Source organism: Acartia tonsa, chromosome 15 (genome assembly GCF_053477335.1).
Source record: "Acartia tonsa isolate MP-2025a chromosome 15, ASM5347733v1, whole genome shotgun sequence".
Lineage (NCBI taxonomy): Eukaryota > Metazoa > Arthropoda > Copepoda > Calanoida > Acartiidae > Acartia > Acartia tonsa.
Genome location: NC_137274.1, coordinates 4,066,425 through 4,086,106, shown reverse-complemented (window position 1 = coordinate 4,086,106; position 19,682 = coordinate 4,066,425). Strand labels below are relative to the sequence as shown.

Below are 19,682 nucleotides of genomic sequence, written 5' to 3'. Positions count from 1 at the left end.
CTTCTTAATAAAGAAGAACCATATTGGAAGCAATTACTTTTAATAAAATATATACCTCTGAAATATCTTGTCCACTTCTAAATAATTATACAGGCATATCCTATTATATAAAGTATCACAGGCATTTTGTCTGAAGCTTAAGATCTCAATAACTACTGAATTGGTTCTCTTTTTTAGGTAAGATTCACATAGGTCCCTTGATTGTTTTGGGATATTTCATTTTTAGATTTAGGTCTTGGTATGGTTTTAAGCTAATTTACAGCCTTATTCAGCCCTATTTGAAAACAAAGCGTGAGCAGCTAGTATATATACAAAATATTAAATTATTCTAATTTAGGAGTAGGAGTATTTAGTACAACAGTTATACCCAAGGGTACAAAGATAGCAGAACTAAAGGCTATTCTCATAAAGAAACCTCATGATTCCAAATATGAGGTAATTTAAATTCATGGATGCATATTTCTCTATCTTTGGTTGTATCTAGTTTCAATAGATATCCACATTATAAAACAAAACTTCAAATTACAATAATTAGTAAAATTATAGATGATATTGGACTTAATTATTACTTTATGTGAAGTTAGGTTTGGTTGTATTAGGTACAGTAGGATTAGGTCCCACAGGGTTAGGCATTAGAATTATTACTTTATGTGAAGTTAGGTTTGGTTGTATTAGGTACAGTAGGATTAGGTCCCACAGGGTTAGGCATTAGAATTATTACTTTATGTGAGGTTAGGTTGGGTTAAATTAGGTACAGTAGGAATAGGTCCCACAGGGTTAGGCATTAGAATTATTACTTTATGTGAGGTTAGGTTGGGTTAAATTAGGTACAGTAGGAATAGGTCCCACAGGGTTAGGCATTAGAATTATTACTTTATGTGAGGTTAGGTTGGGTTAAATTAGGTACAGTAGGAATAGGTCCCACAGGGTTAGGCATTAGAATTATTACTTTATGTGAGGTTAGGTTGGGTTAAATTAGGTACAGTAGGAATAGGTCCCACAGGGCTAGGCATTAGAATTTCAAATTAAAGTGGAGGAACTTTGTGTCAAGTCACAAAAAATAACATGGTTGAACATTCGTATAAAAAGAAATAATTATCATGTTTAGTGTCGTCTTGGTGAAGATTACTCAGAGATTAAGTTGCACAATGGAGTATTCAACCTATGTGGACCTCTTCAACTCGTCAATCATCACTGCACCAGATATAATAGCGAGTAAGTGTTTAAACTTATTAAATACAGACAGACAGACAGAAATATAGACAGTTTCCTTATGTATCCTGTCACAGACAGACCAGCAGAAATATAGTCAGCAAGAGAGTTTCCTTGTGCACCCTGTGTTAATTTTTTTCATCTGATTGACAATTATTTAAGGTACACCAACATTATACCTGGAAAGAAGATTGGACTCGAAACTATTGAGGATATTGAACCAGGAGAGGAGATTACTGTAAATTACCTAGTAAGTTATAGCACATAGATAGATGCAGTTCATAGATCTATCAATCTATTTATCTGTTCTATCTATCTATCTATCTATCTATCTGTTCACCTATCTATCTATTAATTCATCTATCCATCTGTTCATCTATCTATCTATTCATTTATCTATCCATCTATTTATCTATTCATCTATCAATCTATTCATATATATATATATCTATCTATTCATCTATCTATCTGTTCATACCTAGTAAGTTATACCAGATATGTAGATAATTTCACTTTATAACAAGAAAACATGGACAAATTTATAACAAACATTGTATAAAAGTAACAGAATGTCTACAACTAGGGGCGCAGTCAATAGTTTTATTCAAAGTAATATCTGGTTTAAAGTCTATCAATCTCAATAGTTCATCTATCTAACTATCTATTCTATCTATCTATCTTTTTTTTTTAGTCAGCAAAGAGTAGACAGCCAAGACAAGCCTTTGACGGGGACTGTTCCTGTTGCCAAAATGACGATCTGGAAGTCAATGAAGATCTTGAAGTCAATGAAGACCCAGAATTTGATGAAGATCTTGAAGTCAATGAAGACCCAGAATTCAATGAAGATCTGGAATTGGTGTTACACAGTGATGGAGAAGCTCAGGCTCAACCAATGGTTCAACAACCTCATCAACCTCCCCTGAAACTGACTCTCAAGAAAGGAAGGAGGGGATGGAAACTACTATAAATTGCATGGAGGGATGGGACATTGGGCTGTTTATGACACTGGTCCCCAAAGTTTTATAATAACCTTTTCGGGTTAACAACTTTAGGGAATATTTTGAATTTTGAGTGTTCAAACGTTTCAACCACTAATTGAAATCTACAAGAGGAGTAATTTTATGTATCATCATCGGGGATTTACATCAATTTATCGGCCATTGTCTTATCCCTTTAGATCCCTGATTGTTTTATTATTTTTTTAATTATTTTTTTTCAGAAAACAAATTAGGAGTTAAAATGACTTGTAACAGGAAGCATTTTGGTATAAAACTACCTTGTAATTGTGAGGTAAGCATAATTTATTGTAAACTGTATTAAACTTTATACTACTGTATTCCATACTACTGTACTATATAAGTTGCATGTTAATTTTCGGATAGAAACTAATATTTTCAGATATGATTACTGTGTTTAAAAATGAGAATAAAATGGAAAAATGTAATATAAGCAGGTAATATATGAAGTCTAAGCTTTTCTATAAATAGGGTTGGTCCGCCTGTCTGTCCGTACGTCTGTAACAGATAGCTTTATACTTAGGGTTGAATCCTATTCAATAAAAAGTAGTAATATTTTTTTTGTGTCTAATGCTTAGTACCTAAGAAAATACTGAACCGAATGGTTTGCACTGTTTAGGAAAGCTTTATAAACGTATTAGCATGGTTTTAGACTATTTATTATACCTACCTAGCTTTCCCCAAAAGGCTAGGGGTACACAAATCGGAATTTCGGTCAAATAAAGTAAGGCATATATTCTAGACTTCCAAGCAATGACAAAAATACTCACATTCACAAGACTTGGTTCGCAGATAACACTATGCCTAATCGTACCAGGTATCAGTATTCCAGAAATCTAGATAATAGAAAAAGTTATAGAAATCACGAATAAACTTTACTGTATACTGTTCAAGGAAAATGATTGTTGTTTAATTATATGTCAAAAGAAACCCACTAAAGCGCTGGTAAAAGGAAGGAAGACATTTAAATGTGATTCATGTGGAAATAATGTTTCTATTAAATGTTACTTGACACACCACTTGAGGACATAAACATGTGAACATATCATAAGAGTTCTGCTGATATTTCCATTGTCCTCTAAAACTATGGCAGGTGTCCTACTTAACTACATAGTGATGAGATTCTGTGGTAAATAGTATGGCAGATGTTCTACTGAACTACAGAATGATGATATATTTAATAAAACAATGTTATTCCTAATCATACTTGGGATCACCGTTCCAACAACCTGTTTATTATGACAGTTGTTTCATATTCATGTGACATGTGTAGCAAATTATTGAGAATACATATGGGTATATTTTTCTTGAAAAACAAATTGCTTTAATTTTTGTGATTTATTTATTTTCCAGTATGGCTTTAGAGCTGATTAATATCCGCAGGATTAGAACCGGTTCTTAGCTATAATGAAAAATCATTCACAGCTTCATATAAAAACATATTAAAACCAGTTTTGATAGCCCCATGGGTCGGACTGCTGTCTATAATATGATGCAGTTAATAAAACTGTTTAACAATTTACTGTTAAAACACAACAATGAAAACAGCACTAGACAACACTATTACATCCATGGTAATGATTGTTGTTTAATTATATGTCAAGAGAAACCCACTAAAGCGCTGGTAAAAGGAAGGAAACCATTTACATGTAATTCATGTGGAAAGAGTTATTCTATTTAATGTAACTGGGCACATCACATGAGGACATATACATGTGAACATATTATAAGAGTTCTGCTGATATTTACTTTGTCTGCTAGCAGAAACAAAGTGTCACAGCATTTCAATTAAACTTATAAATTATATGATACTGACGAGGCTTTTTATAAAAGTTGTATACCTGTGTATTGTCTCATACTGGTAAGACAGGTGTTGAACACATGACATGACAATATAGATAGATAGATAGTTGTATATCTGTGTATTAAGTCATACTGACGAGACAGGTGTTGAACACATGACATGACAATATAGATAGATAGATAGTTGTATACCTGTGTATTAAGTCATACTAGGGATACAGGTGCTGAACACATGACATGACAATATATGTATATAGATAGTTGTATACCTGTGTATTAAGTCATACTAGTGAGACAGGTGCTGAACACATGACATGACAATATATGTATACCTGTGTATTGTCTAATACTGGTAAGACAGGTGTTGAACACATGACATGACAAGTCCAACAACAACACAGGATAACTGAGGGAAGCCAATCTCTCTCTTTTTCTGTCTAAAAACCCAATTTATTAGGTAAAGTAATACCCAACTCTTTGATTGCTCGACATTTGTTCTAACATGTTACATGTTAATGAGTTGTGCATGTATTTTGGGCCATGACATTCTCCCTACTCCAAACTATTAATGTCACGCACCTGACATAGCAGCAGCAGGAACCATTGTTAATGTCTTTTGTTATAACGCTGTGTTAAGCCAAGTTTCGAACCTATAACCTCCTCAAAAACAAGCGGATGCGCTACTGGAGACAAAAAAGCCGATTTTTGTATATATTTGTTGCACTTTAAACACACACATTTTTCCCATATATCACAAGATAATGGCTGCTTCTGTTTGACGGCACTCTAGGTTGTTTCTCGCTATAAAACGATCACATTTCAGCCTTCCCTGGACCCAATAAGGAAGACTAGTGCTGTTTTAACTCTTGTTATATTACAGTAAAGAAATTCAGAACTTGAAAGTTTTGTTATTAAAAATAAAACTGTCTATATGGACAATATTAAATTATAAGTAGCCTTACAACTATGTTCAGTATACCTCTTGATATGAAGGATTCTCTAGTTTTCTGTGGGGGTGTATAGGGGCCCCTAAACATCCAGGCCCCACCAATAATAGGTAAATAGTTGATACCATCCAGCATAAACCATTTTCTGAAATCAAAACATAATTGTTACTTTCCCGGCTTACTTATTTTTGCATCATTTTTTAAAAGCAAAGCTTTATTGAAAATTAGGGTCAGTCCGTCAGTAAGTCCGTCTTTTCAACTGTCCATAACGGATAGTTCTTCCCATTAATTTAGGCATGTTAGAGTTGTCCTATCAACTTCAACATATTTTCCTGTATACCTACCTAGCCTTTGAGGACAAGATACAAGAGATCTTAGTTTTGATGTATTTTCCAATTTTGATTAATGATGTGCATGGTTATTGGTTATATGTTTAAACATCCTTCAGACAACCAACCTTTTGATTGCACAACCTATGACGTAATGAAGTCCTAACTGTGCAAGGTAACAAGTAGGACCTGTTAAGAACCAATGTATTTCCTCTTATTTCTATTTATGTAGCGCACCTGACATAGCAGCAGTAGGAACTATTATTGATGTCTTTAGTTATGAGGAGGACCAGGATTCAAACCCATCACCTCCCCGACAACCAGAGGATGCGCTATGTGTTGAGTGAAGGTCGCGGGCCGGAACTGTATATATTTGTTATATTCTAAACAGATAGATTTTCCTCATATTTCACAAGAATATGGTTTATAATGTTTGACGGCACTGTAGTGAGTTTCTCGCTATACTTGGCTAAATAACGATCATATCCCTTCCTTCCCTGGATTCAGAAATGAAGTCTAGTGCTGCTTTGAATATTGCTGTGTTGCAGTAAAGTGTTATACAGTAAACCTTGCTTGTAACTCAAGTAGATCCCTGTGTAATAGAAAATCTGACATCTCCCAGGCACCCTCTTTTTTAACTCACATTGCGTGGCTTGTGTTAATGGTAGAAAAATATCATGCATACCGTTAGAACCGCACTGAGTTCTAGTTTTCAGAAATATAAAAATTATACTTCAGCTGTTTGTACTTGAGTGGCTACGTTTAAAAATGTGAGGATGGGTTGAAAATGCTATCTGCAAGTATTTCAAGAAAAAATTAATTTCAAATATTTTCATTGATTTAACTTCATTGCTATTTGAGATGTCCAATTATGCTAAGTTTTTCTGTACTTTGTCCGTCAGTCCGCACGTCCGTTCGTCTGTAATTAGATTAGAATTGTCATAATAATTTCAGTTTTTGCATGATGATTCCTATAACAGTTAGGTACGACTTGAAAAGTGAGTAATCAAGTCCTAAAAATGGAAGTATGTCCTTAAACATTATGTCCTGCAACAAAATTACCTACAATTTAGTTTATTTAATATTATGCTTATTCATTTCTGAAACTCTACAAATGTTAATGTTTGTTTTTCATTCAATTTCAGAGCTTCACCTTTATTGATGTTGTCATCCTTGATTATCTAACAATCAATAGTTTATACATGTAAGCTGGACAAAGTGTCTCAAAAATCAGCCTTGTGACGTCATAAAAATGACAGATTATCCATCTCTTTTATATGGTTTTTTTCCCCCTTCCTCTCTGCTCTCTCATTTTTATGAAGTCACATGGCTTTTTTTTAGACACTTTGTCCAGCTATGATATGTAAGTATGTCCTTAAACAGTGTCCTCTATTCAAGAAGATTTGCAATAAGTTTACAGGTTATTTTCCTCTTAGAAATTTTTTTTTCAATATTTAAAATTTGAGTAACCCCCCCCTCCCAACAGCAAACTATGAACTCTGGCCGCAGCGCTCGGCTCTCTAGCCTGCCTAGCCGCAGTGCTCGGCCCCTTTGCCTGCCTAGCCGCAGCGCTCGGCCCCATTGCCTGCCTAGCCGCAGCGCTCGGCCCCCTTGCCTGCCTAGCCGCAGCGCTCGGCCCCCTTGCCTGCCTAGCCGCAGCGCTCGGCTCCCTAGCCTAAAACCTAACCTAACCTAAAATAGTTGTTCGTCGGTAGTCGGGGGAGGGGGGGGGGGGGCGGTACAAAATTGAAAAAACATTGAAAAAAAATTTTCTAAGAGGATAACGCCGTTTACAGTTTACTATTTTGTCTAGACCTAAATATTTGTATCATATTTTTTTCCCCATTGATGATACACAATATTTTCCCTTCTCTAGATTATAATAAGTGGTTGAAACGTTTGGACACTCAGCTTAATGAACCAATCAATCAAAATTCAATAAAAGTCCCCAAAGGTGATGATCTAACGTACAAGAAAGCGTTACTATAAAACTTTGGGGACTAGTGTAATAAACATCCCAATGTCTCCTCCCTCCTTGATGTGTTACAACTCTGGTAAGACCAGAAATTACAGAACCATTTTCCTGAAAAAGAAAAATACAAATTAAGATAATATGATGCTGATTATAAAATAAAACCATTTATCTATAATACAAAGTATAACATTGTCTGTCCGTCTGTATGTATGTCTGTCTGTATGTCTGTCTGTATGTCTGTCTGTATGTCTGTCTGTATGTCTGTCTGTATGTCTGTCTGTATGTCTGTCTGTATGTCTGTCTGTATGTCTGTCTGTATGTCTGTCTGTCTGGCTGTCTATCCGTATGTCTGTCCATCTGTCTAACAGTCCATCTGAAGCTTAAAATCTTGGTAACTGATGAACATATTGGGAATAAACCTACTGGTACTGTGATGGTTTTAAGCTATTTTCTTGTGGGGGTTGAGGCACGCCAACGCCTTAAAAAAAAGATCCCCCTCCAATTTTTTTTTACAAATTTCAAATATGGTTAATGAATAAGTAAACTTTGTGGACTACTCTAATTAATATTCCATTGTCTCCTCCCTCACTGAATAAAACTCATGTAAAGAAAAACCAACAAGGATGACAATATCCATAAAATCAAAGCTCTAAAACGGTAGGACAAAAGAACATTAACACTTCAGTACTGAATAAGCAGATTATTATTGTATAAGTATAAACACAATTTTAAGTAAATTTGTTGCAATACTGCATAAATACATAATATTTAAGGACGTACTTACATTTTAAGGACTTAATTATAGAGATGCTTTGCTTATGACATTGTTCCTTGTTGTAATAGGAATCAGTATTTCAAAAATCAGATGAATCAGATTATTCTAACATACAAAAAATTAATGTCAAAAAAGTAAAAAATCAAAATGTTTAAAATGGACATACGGACATTTTGGTAATGACTATAGAGTTGATACGCTTTCTACATTGTACCTAACTCCTATAAGAATCATCATACAAAGTTTGAAACCGAAAGGACAATTCTAATTTGCCTAAATTAATGAAAAGAACTATCCGTTACTTACAACCCTTTCGCTTTTAATAATGGCGTTTTTGTGTTTAACCCTAAGACCAATTAAACCAATGAAATAACGACATCGATAAATTAAGCGGAGAATTTTTAACAGTGACCAATAAGAGGCATTTATACCTTCACCCCCCCCCCCCCTCTGAACTCTGGTAAATTTAAATGGCGTTTAGCGTTTAACCCTAAGATACTTTTGACCAAATAAACCAATGAAATAACGACATCGATAATTTATGCAGAGAATTTTTAACAGTGACCAATAGGAAGCATTTAACCCTTACCCCCCTCCCCTGAACTCAGGTTTAAACATATAATGGCGTTTAATGGAAATATTATTACTTGGATCCCACACTAGAAATTCATGTACTCTAATAAAGTGAAACTCATAGCTGGCTAAAATACAGATATCCCCCTAACCATCCATCCCCTTTACCTCATACCCCTCCCCTTCTACTGGATGGATGTGCTGACCAATAAATCATTTCCATGTTAGCTAATTTGATACTAATTTACGAGTATTGCAGGGGTCTAAAGGGATAAGACAATAGCTGATAAATTAATGTTCATCCCCAATGATCATACACATAAATACTCCTTCTGTAGATTAAAATTTGTTGTTCAAATTTAACCCAGAACTCAACTTAAAGAACCAATTAATCAAAATTCAATTTAAGTAGTTGTACCCAAAGTTATTGAGCCAACGAATTTAAAAATATTATTGTAAAACTTTGGGGACTAGTGTAATAAATAGCCCAATGACACCTCCCTCCCTGGTATTGCAGAAATGATGTGCTGAATATATAAAAAGGTTCTAAAATATTTGGGAAGGGAGGGAGATGACATTGGACTATTAATTATACTAGTACCCAAAGTTTTATACAGTCGATATATAAATGCGTTGGTTTAAAAACTTTGGGAACTTATATTAAACCTTTTTTTAGCTAGCATTTTGAAAATTTTGTAAATCTACAAAAGGGGTAATTATGTTTATCATTGTTGATTTAGCTTAGCTAATAAAATACAATGGATATATAATAAGTGGATATATTACTAGGGGAATATTAATTTAGGTTGCCACAATTTTCCTTATTTATTCATCCAGTAGGAGGTGAGGGGATGGGGTAAATAAGCTATAAGTTTCACATTATCAGAGTACAGAAAAATCTTGTTCAACATCCAAGTAATAATATATCCATTAGAAACAAAATCTATTACCTACAAAAAAAGTGGAGAATCCGCCAAACAAGGAATACAACATGCTGAAGAGCATAAACTCAGCTGGTAAATACCACAGGTAAAGGTTCAGCAGGGAAATGCCGTGGCCTAGGATCATCCCAACCAAGGGGGTGGCGCAATCGCCAGCTTTCTGCCGTATCTGCAAAAATAATATTTCCAGTATGGCTTCGAAACCGATTAATATCAGCTAGATTAGATAGAACTGGTTCTCAGTCATACTAAAAACTTATTTATAGACTTGTACTACAGACAATTGTCCATGAATATTAAATCAAAAGTCATATGATTAATACCAGTTTTGTTAGCCAAGGCCTTGTCTTATCCCTTTAGATCCCTGACTAAATCTATCTATCTGTTTTTCTATCTATCTATCAATCTATATAAAAATTTCAGGACATAAGAAAGAACCAGTTTCTATCAATCTATCTATCTATCTACCTACCTAACTATCTTTCTATCTTTTTATCTATCTATAAATTTCAGGTCATAAGAAAGAACCAGTTTCTATCAATCTATTTATCTATCTACCTACCTATATATCTTTCTATCTTTTTATCTATCTATTTATCTATCTATAAATTTCAGGACATTAGGAAGAACCAGTTTCTATCAATCTATCTATCTACCTACCTACCTATCTATCTATCTTTTTATCTATCTATAAATTAACAGTTTCTGTTTAGTTTTGATTTCTTTCAACCTCTAATAAAGTGAACCTTGTAGCTGGCTAAAATATTTTATGCAAACGACTTTAACCCTTAACAGTTGGGACCCTTGCCGCACCTTTAGTGGTTGGGGGGAGTGGGGGGGGGGGGGCGTTCAACGCCACCTCTATTTCCTCAGTTCCCATTATGAAAATGTTTAGATGAAGCCCAATCTGTACCACTTTTGATTCCTGTGACGTCATAAAATGAGAGGAGAAGTGTGAAAGAAAACCCGTATAAAAGAGATGGAGAATATGACGTCAAAAGTGATACAGATTGGGCTTCGTCAATGTTTATCTTTATGTAAATTTTATATTAGAAATCTCATAACTAACAAAATTATTTATATATTTTATAATTTTTCATTTTAATATTCGTGGAAATTTGTCTTTAAAGAACCAAGTAACTCAACAAACAAATCATACAAAAAGTTGTCAACAATGTAAAAAAATCTGCATGTTTAAAATGAATGTACAGACTTTCTGGTAACAATTATAAAGTTGCTACGCTTTCTAAACTGTACCTATCTGTTATAGGAATCATCATACACAGTTTGAAATCAATGAGACAATTCTTACATGTATAAAAAAAACTAAAATCGCCAACCATTATGGACGGACAGACAAAGTGACTCATAGAGTAGCTTCTCTACTAAAAATAAATAATGATTAACAAAATTACCCCTTCTGTAGATTAGAATAATCTGTTGAATTGCTTGGACTTTTCTATTTCAAACCATCCAACTAAGATTCAATAAATGTACCCAAAGTATGAGGCTGCAGTCCAAATAAAAAGTTTGGGTACCAGATATGATTCCTCCGGGTAAAACTTGGAACCGATCACATGACCTAAACACACAAGGAACAGAATAATAATAAAATTTTTCCAGTATGGCTTCAAAACCAATTAATATCCACTGGATTAGAACCGATTCAGTCATACATACTGAAAAATCGTGTATAGGCACGTATTACAGACAATTTTCCATGAATAATAAAATCTCTTTACCCCCTTTGAATGCATAGCCGTAAATTACACTGATAACCAAAGTTAGGGCCAAACAACTTTGGGTACTTTTATTGTTAACCTACCTAAAACACAGTGGGCAGAATGAGTTCAGTCAAGATATTATTAGAGAAGGACTGTAAATTACACTGGTACCCAGTGACCGAGGAATACTTAATTAGATATTTAAAGGGAGGGACTGTGAATTACAACAAAGCTAACCTTATTTCAACTAATCTACAGGAGGGGTAATTTAGTTTATCATAATTTGGGGAGCTGACCTTATTGGATGATAGTTTCTTATTTGTTGGGCTTAAAGACTTTAAGTACCCTTATCTATTGGTTCCAATCTAGTAGTGATCCAACTTTTCAACCAATAATATCAATCTACAAAAGGGGTAAGTTTGTTTATCCTAATTCGGGAAGTTGACTTTATTTGACAATAGTTACCTGGGAACTTATTCATTGGACTTATATCTATTTTTATTATTTTATTGTTGGTTACTAACATAATATTAATCTAAAGAAAAGTTAATTTTGTCAATCATAATTGGGGATACTGACCTCATTTAAACCAGGGAGGAGCATATCAGCAGCAGCAGTTTTTTACAGCCACAGCCAGAACCCTTTTAGACAACTTTCCGCGGATATTATAAGTGAAAACAAGTACTAATCCAGCGCATATTAATAAGTGAAAACCGGTTTTAATCAAGTGGATATTAATTGGATTCAAAGCCATAATTGTTGGACCATTGATTCTGAATAAAAAGAGTATTATAGACAGCTTTCCGCGGATATTATAAGTGAAAACAAGTTCTAATCCAGTGGATGTTAATTGCATTCAAAGCCATAATTGTTGGACCATTGATTCTGAATAAAAAGAGTATTATAGACAGCTTTCCGTGGATATTATAAGTGAAAACAAGTTCGAATCCAGCGGATATTAATTGGTTTCAAAGCCATATATGTTGGGCCGTTGATTCTAAATAGAAAAAGTGAGATACTATAGTATTATAGACAGCTTTCCGCGGATATTATAAGTGAAAACAAGTTCTAAATCCAGCAGATATTAATAGTTTTAAAAGCCACGGGACATTAATTCTGAATAAAAAAGAGTATTATAGACAGCTTTTCGCGGATATTATGGAAGTGAATACAAGTTTTAAATCCAGCGAATATTAAACGGTTTCAAAGCCATACTGTTAGGCCGTTGATTCTGAATATAAACGAGAGTTTGTTATAGTATTATAGACAGCTTTCCGCGGATATTATGAAAGTGAATACAAGTTTTAAATCCAGCGAATATTAAACGGTTTCAAAGCCATACTGTTAGGCCGTTGATTCTGATTATAAAAGAGAGTTTGTTATAGTATTATAGACAGCTTTTTGCGGATATTATAAGTGAAAACAAGTTTTAAATCCAGCGGATATTAATCGGTTTCAAAGCCATACTGTTAGGCCGTTGATTCTAAATATAAAGAAGAGTTTGTTATAGTATTATAGACAGCTTTCCACGGATATTATGAAAGTGAATACAAGTACAAGTGAATACCCAAAGTACACGGCTGTTGTCAAAGTAAAAAGTTTGGGTACCTATTAATTTAGCCAGATATGAGGTGGTGGCAAATTCCTCTGGATAAAACTGGGAACCGATCACATGACCTAAACACACAAGGAACAGAATAATAATAATATTTTTCCAGTATGGCTTCGAAACCGATTAATATCCCAGGATGGCAACATCCATAAATGCGAAGCTTAAAAGGGATAAGACAATGGCTGAAAAATCTATGTACATACTCAATGATGATACACAAATTTACCCCTTCTGTCAATCAAAAGTAGTAGTTGAAATGTTTGGACACTGAACCAACAAATCAAAGTTTTCTAAAAGTCCCTAAAGTTGGTAGGCCAACTAATGAGAAAACATTATTATAAAACTTTGGGGACCAGTGTTATAAACAGTCCATTGTCCCCTCCCTCCCTAATAAAAGCAAAGCTTAACAAACAAGGCATAAACAAATAAACTCGCATCGTATTATTGACAGCTTTCCTTAGATGTTTGAATGAAAAATTAAAAGATTTTTAAGTATTGGTAGACAGCGATCTAAAGGGATAAGACAATGGCCGATAAAATGATTCACATCCCCAATAATGATACACAAAATTACTTCTTATGTAGATTAAAATAGTGGTGAAAACGTTTGAACACTAAAATTAATGAATCAAACAATCAAAATTCAATAAAAGTTCCAAAAGTCCCAACTTTTCAACTAATAATATTAATCTACAAATGGTAATTTTGTTTAACATAATTGGGAATATTGACCTCATTAGACAATAGTTTCCTTGGGATCTTATTAGTTGGGCTTAAAAACTTTGGGTACTGTTACAAAATTATCTAGCACAATATTAATCTAAAGAAAAGGTAATTTTGTCAATCATAATTGTGGATACTGACCTGATTTGACAATAGTTTTCTGTAGAGTAGAAGTATAGGATACACAGCTATAAACCTGAATTAGATAGATAGATAGAAAGTTACTTAGATAGATAGGTACCTTTTACCTTTTAATTACCTCGTACGGGCGGGATTGCAGTCCTTGACCTTATCGACTTGATGTACTGTCCAGGTCTTGGTCCAGCAATCCAGGAGAACTAAGGATGACTGATACGCACCCTTCTCTGCCCAAACACCCAAGGATATTAGGTTAAGTAACATCCAACAGACAACCAACACTCTGTGATGCACGACCTTTGTCTTAGAAGTCCCAACTGTGCATGGTATCAAGTTGTGCCTGTTTTGACATTCCCCCTACTCTAATTATTTATGTCGCGCAACTGACATAGCAGCAGTAGGAACTATTTTTAACGTCTTTAGTTATGACGCGGTGTCAGACCGAGATTCGAACCTAACACCTTAGATAGATAGATGGACAGATAGATAATTAGATACATGTGTATGATTTTACTAGTTATTACACAGATAGATAGATAAGACAGATAGATAGACAGACAGACAGGTGTACCTGCTTCAGTGCCGCCAAGGTTATCAGCTATAGCTTGAGTCCAGCCACCCATAGATAGATAAGACAGACAGACAGACAGATAGACAGATAGATAGACAGACAGACAGCTGTACCTGCTTCAGTGCCGCCAAGGTTATCAGCTATAGCTTGAGTCCAGCCACCCATAGATAGATAAGACAGACAGACAGACAGATAGACAGATAGATAGACAGACAGACAGGTGTACCTGCTTCAGTGCCGCCAAGGTTATCAGCTATAGCTTGAGTCCAGCCACCCATAGATAGATAAGACAGACAGACAGACAGATAGACAGATAGATAGACAGACAGACAGCTGTACCTGCTTCAGTGCCGCCAAGGTTATCAGCTATAGCTTGAGTCCAGCCACCCATAGATAGATAAGACAGACAGAGAGACAGATAGACAGACAGACAGGTGTACCTGCTTCAGTGCCGCCAAGCTAGAGCTTGAGTCCAGCCACCCCTAGCCATAATTAGTACCTTGATTCTGAAAGAAAAACAAGGATGACAACAATCATGATAAAAGTAGCTACAGTAGTACTGGCCTATCATGGTCAACTTAAAAGTATACTAGTCTACCATTGGTCAATAAAGATGTATACTGGCCTATCATTGGTAAATTCAAAAGTAAACTGGTCTACCATTAGTCAATCAAAATGTATACTGGCCTACCATTTGTCAATTAATATATATATGCTGGTCTAACATTTGTCAATCAAAATGTATACTGGCCTATCATTGCTCAATTAAATTGTATACTGGCTTACCATTGGTCAATGAAAATATATACTGGCCTGTCTGTCCATCTGACTGTCCAACTGTCTGTCTATCTGAAGCTTAAAATCTTGTAAACGGTGAACCTATTGGGCACGTTTTTTCAGGGAATATACTATCAAAAACTTAATTCTACACCTCATACATGACAAATAAAAATTTTATGAAAATCGCAATTTACCTGTGACTGTGGCAGCTGGAATCTACCAAGTACAATTTACCTGTGACTGTGGCAGCTGGAATCTACCAAGTACAATTTACCTGTGACTGTGGCAGCTGGAATCTACCAGGTACAATTTACCTGTGACTGTGGCAGCTGGAATCTACCAAGTACAGTTTACCTGTGACTGTGGCAGCTGGAATCTACCAAGTACAATTTACCTGTGACTGTGGCAGCTGGAATCTACCAAGTACAATTTACCTGTGACTGTGGCAGCTGGAATCAACCAAGTACAATTTTCCTGTGACTGTGGTAGCTGGAATCTACCAAGTACAACTGCCACTGCCATTTATATTTTGAGAACATTAACAAACATTTTCTGAAAAATTTTTCTTCTAGCTTCAAAACTAAAAAATAATAGCCGTTTTAAATCAATTATACAAAGTAGAATGATGTCCGTCTCTTAGGGAATAAACTTACTGTTCCTCTGGTGGTTTTAAGTTTTTTCCTTAAGGGGGGGGGGGGGTGAGGCACCCCTACGCCCCCTTAAAAAGGACCTAAAAACAATTGATAAATAAAGGAATGAAGGTAGATAAACATTCTCAAACATTGGACATGCACAAAAAAACTTTTAACTTTTTGATGATGGATTATAAACAGGGATCTAAAGGGATAAGACAATGGTCGATGATTTGATATACATCCCCAATAGTGATTCCTCATCTGTAGATACCAACTAATTTTTGAAACATTTGGAAACTCAACCTAATAAACCAACCAATCAAAAGTCAATAAATGTCCCCAAAGTTTTTAAGCCAACGAAAAAGAAACTTCATTAAAAAGTTTGGGGTCCATTGTCCCCTTCCTTCCTGGCCTATAGAATACAAATTATTTAAAGCAAATAATAAAAAATATAAAAAATAACAGTATTCCTGTTAGCATAGATAGATAACTAATATGACAAACTACTAAACTTATTAATGCTTTTGCAAAATCACTAAAAAATTTATCCAATAAATATTGATAAAGCAAATTATCAATATAAAATCACACAAATTATGAACTACCTATTGTTGTATTTCATCGGCGGAGATGAAAAATGTTATGAAAGGTACAGAAATTCAAGGGCCCTGGATTGTTTAAATATTCCAAATTTCTGGTAGCAAAGTTACTCTATAATTCACTTTCATTATGCTATGTGGAAAATGGAATTTCAATTGCATGTATAATTTTGGCTTTTTACAGTTTATTATCATATTAATACTAATCAATTATAGTGTAACAATTCATTGAATACAAGATAAAAAAAAGAAATTCCAGGGCCCAAAATATATATTTATGTAAGGTGACTATTTTCGATAATTTTGGGGTATATACAAAAATGGATTAATTATTACTGGATGTTGCACCAGATTTGCATGTTCTCTAATAAAGTGAAACATGCAGTGGGCTAAAATAATGATATTCCCCCATCCTTCCCCTGTAAGCCATTCTTTCCCCTTCTATTGGATAAACAAACTGACCAATAAATAAGTTCTAGGTTAGCAAGCTAAATTCACAACTATTTTTCTGCCGTCATGATATCCATGTATATTATATATCCATTTATACAATTATATAAATAAAATAGATAGATAGAGTGTTCATTTCCATGGCAACATCAAATTATCAAAATAGGTTGAAACCAACCCTATCTCAGGATGTAACCCCTTAACCCCTACCCTTGGCTCTGCCCCTTTAAGAAAACAGTCCATTTTATCTCTCTCTTTCCTTATATAACTGAAATTTAGCATAGCAACTAGGTTGGGGTTTAATACATTTACTTTAAAAAATCCACATACAAATGATAATACACATACACACACACGCCCACACACACACAAACACACACACACACATAGACACAGGGGGTAATCCAGGCATTTATATTGTCGCTCAAAATATCTAAAAAAAACTAACACACACAAACGCACACACTAATAAGTCACATGACATATGAGACAAAACTGTTGCTAACCTTTAATAGCCAAAACTGTACTTTTGCTCTGTGCCCTAATATTGAATTTGGCTATTTTCTCACAAAGTGCTTTGTTGAGCACAAAAACCCTACCATCATTATCTTTTATATTAGCTGAAAAAAAGGGGAAGTTTTTTTTCAATTAATGTTTTACTTTATTTAGGTTAGGTTAGGTTATATTTGGTACTTAGTAACACAACTGGATACAGGCACTGTAAGTATTGCCCCAAAGAGTTTTAATTCCTAATTTTTTTTTTAATTAAAAATTTTTGTTAAACTTGCATATAAAAATTAAAAAAGAGAATCTTAGAACTTATTGGAACAAAGGATGTTGCTATGTGAGAAAAATAGAACAATGTGTAGGTGGGGGGGGGGGGGTTAAAGAAGAATTTCTTTTTTTTCCACAACATTTTAAGGTGGGGAATGAAGTGGGGGGCAGGGGTGCTGTGATGACAACTTTATTTTATAAAATTGTGATATAGATTAATTTTATATTTCTTGCAATAAAAAAAATTATTTAAAAATGTGGATAGGAGGATAATTTAAGTTTCAAAATCATATTTAACTAAAGCGATAGAAAATTTAAAAACTTAGTGCTAATTTTACTTTTGGTAGAAAAATTTAACATTACAAATAAAAGCTTCCCTGATGAGTAGAACTCAATATTTCAATCCATTTCAAATATTTCTTATATCAGGAGATCAGAAATATACATGAACAGGTTGAACCTAACAAATCCCCTTTTATCTCTCTCTCTTTCTCTCTCTCAAGAGGGCTTATAGTATTTAGCATAGCAACTAATTTGGTTTGAATTCCTGTGACCCCTAGAAATTTAAACATATGTGATTATACACACACACACACACACACACACAGAGAACACTTCAACCACCCCCTTCCAATTTCTCTGACCCCTTAAACACACACATACATACACACACTCAAACACACAAACACCCATGCACAGAAATAAGTACGCCAATGATTTTCAACAGAGAACCCTTCAACAAATCCCATCCCCCTCCCAATTTCTCTGACCCCTGAAATTTAAAAGCAATGAAACCTCTCCCCCCCACCCCCCTTCAACCCCACCCCAACCCTATAGGCATCTGGGCAAGTAGCTGCTATAAAGATAGGTAGATAGAAAGTTAAATACATATATATATATATATATAGGCAGACCTGTTAGTGAGTTTAGCTTTAAATATGCGTGTGTGTGTGTGTGTGTTTGTTTTAGTATTATGCCTCTGAGAGACCCTCCCCCCCCCCCCTTAGGTAGATAGATAAAGGCAGACCCGTTAGTGAGTTTAGCTTTAAATATGTGTTTGTGTGTGTACATGTGTGTGTGTGTGTGTGTGTATGTTTGTTTTAGTGTTGTGCCTCTGAGAGACCCTCCCTTGAAACTTTTGAACTTGAACTTGTACTTTTGAAACTTTCTTTTTATCTACTAAGCAATTCTATTAATCAATTCTTACTTCCATATGAAAATCTGTTTGTCTGTCTGTCAATATATTAGAGAAAAGGACTTCAAAGGGATTTGTCAATGGACAATAATTTGATGTACATCCCTAAAATTATAATAAACAAAATAATCCTTTTGTACATTAAAATCATTGGATTTGAAATCTACATATCTATCTTTCCATCCTATCTATCTATATATATACAAAATTATAAATAGAAAGCTTCTCTGAGTAGCATAATTCAATGTGTCAATTCATTTCAAATATTTCCTATATCAGAATATCAGAACTCTATAAAAGCATCAAACTTGAATAATCCCTTTTATCTCTCTCTCTCTCTCTCTCTCTGTGTGTGTGTGTGTGTGTGTAATCAACATGTGTTTTAAAATTTGCTGGGGTCACTAAAAAAAAAAAAAACCCCTTGTTTGTTACCCTTCAATCAGATGGTCCACAATTAAGCTAAATTTTCTCTGATATTTAGCAAATATTTTATCAAAAGGAAGGATGTGCAACCTTTCTTGCCATATATTTAGACTAGCAACTGTGCCCCCAGCCTCTAGGGGCTTTGTATTTGATGGGGCAGAAAAATAGTCTAAAATCATTCCGGGACCTATAAGAAGGTTACCTGAAATGGAGAATCCATTCGGTTCAGTGGTTAGCATGATCCAAAAAACCTTACTACTTTATATAATAGGATATAAAAAGTGTTAATTTTGTTTATAATAATTTCTTAGTGGAAAAAATTTGTACTAACCAATCAAACTAGGGGCTTTGTATTCCACAGGGCAGAAAGGGACTAAAAAACATATAATAACTGTCCCAAGACAATGGTTCAATAGTCAATGATATCCTAAGCTTCAAACAAAAACCTTTAACTAAATTATACAATGGGATATAATATTTCATATTA

General features: G+C 34.4%; 1 protein-coding gene and 1 long non-coding RNA gene across 8 annotated transcripts in view; both read right to left on the bottom strand.

Annotated features, from left to right (window-relative positions):
• Positions 1–19,682, bottom strand: part of LOC145307377 (uncharacterized) — a 449,599-nt gene that overhangs the window by 32,323 nt on the left and 397,594 nt on the right. The gene's annotated exons all lie outside the window — the stretch shown is intronic.
• LOC145307700 (uncharacterized) lies at positions 9,508–12,974 on the bottom strand. Its single transcript, XR_013875575.1, has 3 exons — positions 12,904–12,974; positions 10,987–11,153; positions 9,508–9,740 (listed from the first exon to the last, which is right to left on the bottom strand). It is a non-coding gene; the product is annotated as an uncharacterized LOC145307700 (long non-coding RNA).